General features: G+C 42.8%; 1 pseudogene; it reads right to left on the bottom strand.

The window, feature by feature from the left end:
* LOC135558087 (rho GTPase-activating protein 29-like) overlaps nucleotides 1–6,000 on the bottom strand; it is a 72,345-nt pseudogene that overhangs the window by 19,846 nt on the left and 46,499 nt on the right.

Below are 6,000 nucleotides of genomic sequence, written 5' to 3'. Positions count from 1 at the left end.
GACTGACTGACTGACTGACTGACTGACTGACTGACTGACTGACTGACTGTCTGGCTGCCTGGCTGTCTGGCTGCCTGACTGTGACTGTCTGACTGTCTGTCTGACTGTCTGTCTGTCTGACTGTCTGTCTGTCTGTCTGACTGTCTGACTGTGTCTTACCGTTGTCGGAGTATGGTTGTCTCTCGTCCAGGTCGTCTGCTGAGGACATGGTGCCAGTGGAGGGGGTTCTGGGTAGTCTGCGTTTAAAGTCACCTGACAACAGGAAGTTAAAAAAAAAACTTCCTCAAAACTCACATTAAACAATTAGCAACGTCATTTAACTCACCGAAGAAGAAAAAACAGTCATTGTATAGATCAGACCATTCTCTTTTCCTGTAGAATTGTTTTTAGTGAATTGATAAACATACACATTTGCTATTACATGACAGATAACCATCACATTTTTTTTTACAGTGTATATACACATAGTATTATACTCAGCAAACATGTCCACATTGACATTGTTGTGGGCAAAAACTATTGGCCAATGTGGAGCTGGATGAGCCAAAGGCTGTTGGCCCCAAGGCTGTTGGCCCCAAGGCTGTTGGCCCCAAGGCCTTCACTTATCCTGAAATAAACGCTTCACGATCAGCTGCCTGTTTACACAAAAAAGTTTATCATATGTCACATGCACGTCAAAGTCATTTTTTGACTTCCTTATTGGCAGTGTGCGAGATCAACCGCTTCAAAATGGAACCTCACAGTAGTGGTTACTCCAAAATAACCTGTGACCCCAGAACTACAGGGATTTATCTGCAGAAAAATAGATATATATATTCTGACATAATTGGCTTTAAAGTTCCTCAACCCTCATCGGTTTAAATAGTGTCAGGAATTTGTATTATCATGCGTTCTGTTTTTAACTTACACGCCAATTCATGTTATAAAACCATGAACCCAAAGATTCTAATGAGCCCCGCCTCATTATGAAGTAGCTGGGCTTGGTATAGGCTGGCCCATGTCGGGGGCGCTGGCCCGTCGGGGCGCTGGGGGCGCTGGCCCGTGTCGGGGGCGCTGGCCCGTGCCGGGGTGCTGGCCCGTGTCGGGGGGCGCTGGCCTGTGCCGGGGGGCGCTGGCCCGTGTCGGGGGGTGCTAGCCCGTGTCGTGGGGCGCTGGCCCGTGTCGGGGGCGCAGGCCCGTGTCGGGGGCGCTGGCCCGTGTCGGGGGAGCTGGCCCGTGTTCGGCTGGTGACTAGCCCCTGTCTACCCTGCCCACCAAATACCCACATGAGGCCAATGGGGGTTAGTTGGGATAATGAGCCATGGGTAAATAATAATGAACCATAGCACTGATGGGGCTCCATGTTCCCATACCTGGGCTGGCAGTGGGGGCGTCCATGGATGGAGACTCACTGCTTCCTCTAGCACTCTCTGTCTCACTAGACATTCCCTTGTCTTAACTACCAGATCCCCAGGCTCTCAACGGGCCCCTCTCAGACCTGGAGGAGAGACCTCTACACCCAACGACAGTGGAACAGGAACTGTAAGAGGAAAACCTACGTCTTTGTCACAACTAAAAAAGTTGTTGTAATCAAACATTTCCCACCAATGTGGCAAAAGGTAGAGGTCCCATACTGCATTTTTTTTTTTTAAATCCACTTGTATTTAACCTTTATTTAACTAGGCAGTTATTTACAAATGACGTGAATACCCCGGGCCAAATCCAGACGACGCTGGGCCAATTGTTCGCTGTCGCCAATTATGGGACTCCCAATCGCAGCCGCATGTGATACAGCCTGGAATCGAACCAGGGACTGTAGTGATGCATCTAGTACTGAGATGCAGTGTCTTAGGCCCCTGCGCCACTCAGGAGCCTAATACTACTCAGACCCTCTAAGATCCCGTCTGTCTCACTTGTCGTCTCCTACTAGCTCGGACTTTGCTGATAGCTACTTTAAAATGAGGAGAAATGTTTCACCTGCCTATTTTAAGATTAATCCACTAACTAAATCGCTTTGGGTAAGAGCGTCTGGGGGTTAGGTGATCATTTGAGATTGTTACCTGTTCATAACTCGATTGCCCAAACAGCCTAATCCATCTGACACCAGATCGCATTGTCTATCCTCACCTGGTCTGGGCCAACTAGCTGCCATCATAGAGGCTAAACTGGGACATCTGGTATTGGTAAGAAATATATAAAAGTAGCCTGGCTCCTAGAGATCTTCGGCTTCAGATCAGTTCAGTCAACTCTTGACCCCAGCAGGCGATGTCCTAACACATATGCATATACACGGGTGTACTCCACCACACTGCCGGTGTACTGCAGTAATATACTATACTACAGTGTACTATACTACTGGTGTACTGCAGTAATATACTATACTACAGTGTACTATTCTACTGGTGTACTGTACTAATATGCTATACTACAGTGTACTATTCTACTGGTGTACTGTAGTAATATACTATACTACAGTGTACTATACTACTGGTGTACTGTAGTAATATACTATACTACAGTGTACTATACTACTGGTGTACTGTAGTAATATACTATACTACAGTGTACTATACTACTGGTGTACTGTAGTAATATACTATACTACAGTGTACTATACTACTGGTGTACTGTACTAATATGCTATACTACAGTGTACTATACTACTGGTGTACTGTACTAATATACTATACTTCAGTGTACTATACTACTGGTGTACTGTGCTAATATACTATACTACAGTGTAATATACTAATATACTGTAGTAATATACTACAGTGTACTATACTACTGGTGTACTGTACTAATATACTATACTACAGTGTACTGTACTGGTGTACTATAATATACTATACTACAGTGTACTATACTAATATACTATTCTACTGGTGTACTGTACTAATATACTATACTACAGTGTACTATTACTATACTGGTGTACTGTACTAATATACTATACTACAGTGTACTATACTAATATACTATTCTACTGGTGTACTGTACTAATATACTATACTACAGTGTACTATTCTACTGGTGTACTGTAGTAATATACTATACTACAGTTTACTATACTATACTGGTGTACTGTAGTAATATACTATACTACAGTGTACTATACTACTGGTGTACTGTACTAATATACTATACTACAGTGTACTATACTATTCCTGGTGTACTGTACTAATATACTATACTACAGTGTACTATACTACTGGTGTACTGTGCTAATATACTATACTACAGTGTACTATACTAATATACTATACTACAGTGTACTATACTACTGGTGTACTGTACTAATATACTATACTACAGTGTACTGTACTAATATACTATTCTACTGGTGTACTGAACTAATATACTATACTACAGTGTACTATACTAATATACTATTCTACTGGTGTACTGTACTAATATACTATACTACAGTGTACTATTCTACTGGTGTACTGAACTACAAAACTATTATACTGTGCTGTGCTATACTGGTGCACTCCACACTGCCCTTTCCACCTTGACAAAAGGAACACCTATGTGTGAATGCTATTCATTACTACAGCTCAGTGCGTTTAACACCATAGTATCCTCTAAATACTCATCACTACAAGCTAAGGACTCTGGGACTAAACACTTCCCTCTGCAACTGGATCCTGGACTTCCTGACGGGCCGCCCCAGGTGGTGAGGATAGGTAACAACACATCTGTACTGTACTGATCCTCAACACAGAGTACTATACCCCCACTGGGTGCATGCTCAGTCTTCTCCTGTACTCCCTGTTCACCCACGACTACTGGTGTACCAAGCACTACTCCATACTACTGTACTACTATACTCCAGTGTACCATCATTAAGTTTGCTGACAACAACAATGGTAGGTGTGATACTAACAACGATGAGACAGTGATAGGGACTGGTGGTCAGAGACTAATATACTATACTTTACCCCCTCAGAGGACTGTACTAATATACTATAAAAGATTTGGCATGGGTCCCCAGATTCTCAGAAAATGTATACTTTTCTTTACAGCATTGTACTACTGGTGTACTGTACTACTGGTGTACTATACTGTGTTGTACTATAGTGTACTACTGGTGTACTGATCTACTGGTGTACTAACTGTGTTGTACTATAGTGTACTACTGGTGTACTGATCTACTGGTGTACTATACTGTGTTGTACTATAGTGTACTACTGGTGTACTGTACTACTGGTGTACTATACTGTGTTGTACTATAGTGTACTACTGGTGTACTGATCTACTGGTGTACTATACTGTGTTGTACATATTAGTGTACTACTGGTGTACTGATCTACCGTGTACTGACTGTGTTGTACTACTATAGTGCCTATAGTGTACTACTGGTGTACTGATCTACTGGTGTACTATACTGTGGTGTACTATAGTGTACTACTGGTGTACTGATTCTACTGGTGTACTATACTGTGTTGTGCAATTGTACTACTGGTGTACTGTACTACTGGTGTACTATACTGTGTTGTACTATAGTGTACTACTGGTGTACTGATCTACTGGTGTACTATACTGTGTTGTACTATAGTGTACTACTGGTGTACTGTACTACTGGTGTACTATACTGTGTTGTACTATAGTGAACTACTGGTGTACTGTACTACTGGTGTACTATACTGTGTTGTACTATAGTGTACTACTGGTGTACTGTACTACTGGTGTACTATACTGTGTTGTACTATAGTGTACTACTGGTGTACTGTACTACTGGTGTACTATACTGTGTTGTACTATAGTGTACTACTGGTGTACTGATCTACTGGTGTACTATACTGTGTTGTACTATAGTGTACTACTGGTGTACTGTACTACTGGTGTACTATACTGTGTTGTACTATAGTGAACTACTGGTGTACTGTACTACTGGTGTACTATACTGTGTTGTACTACTGGTGTACTATACTGTACTACTGGTGTACTATACTGTACTACTGGTGTACTATACTACTATACTGTGTTGTACTATACTGTACTCCTGGTGTACTATACTACTATACTGTGTTGTACTATATTGTACTCCTGGTGTACTATAGTGTACTACTGGTGTACTATACTGTACTACTGGTGTACTATACTGTACTACTGGTGTACTATACTACTATACTGTGTTGTACTATACTGTACTCCTGGTGTACTATACTACTATACTGTGTTGTACTATATTGTACTACTGGTGTACTATACTACTATACTGTGTTGTACTATATTGTACTCCTGGTGTACTATATTGTACTACTGGTGTACTATACTACTATACTGTGTTGTACTATACTGTACTCCTGGTGTACGATGTTGTACTACTGGTGTACTATACTACTATACTGTGTTGTACTATACTGTACTCCTGGTGTACTATATTGTACTACTGGTGTACTATACTACTATACTGTGTTGTACTATACTACTGTACCTTGTATGCATGTCTGACTGTGTACTTTCATGTCTGTCTGACTCTACCTTGTATGTCTGTGGCGCTGTTGGACCTCTTCCCAGGTCGCGACCCCAGGGGACTGTCCACCTCGTCCCCACTCAGGACGTCATCGGAGGTCAGGGACACCTGGGACAAGTTACCATGGGAACTCGTGCTGCCCAGCGAACGCTTGCTGAACAAAGCAAACCTGGAGGGAGACAGAGACACAGTCAATATTTTTGAATACTAACTCGTTTCCATGGCAGCATCACCAAAAGATTAACTCCCATTTTTGAGACAATCCCATGCTTGAGAGGAGTTCCCTTGACAGCACCAACACAGGGATGAGGACTTCCCTGGTTTCCATGCTGACAGCAGCACCCCAGGGATGGTTTCCATGCTGACAGCAGCACCAACACAGGGATGAGGACTTCCCTGGTTTCCATGCTGACAGCAGCACCAACACAGGGATGAGGACTTCCCTGGTTTCCATGCTGACAGCAGCACCAACACAGGGATGAGGACTTCCCTGGTTTCCCTGGATTTCCATGCTGACAGCAGCACCAACACAGGGATGA

The sequence above is a fragment of the Oncorhynchus masou genome, chromosome 17 (assembly GCF_036934945.1).
Source record: "Oncorhynchus masou masou isolate Uvic2021 chromosome 17, UVic_Omas_1.1, whole genome shotgun sequence".
Lineage (NCBI taxonomy): Eukaryota > Metazoa > Chordata > Actinopteri > Salmoniformes > Salmonidae > Oncorhynchus > Oncorhynchus masou.
This window is presented reverse-complemented; position numbering and strand designations above follow the sequence as displayed.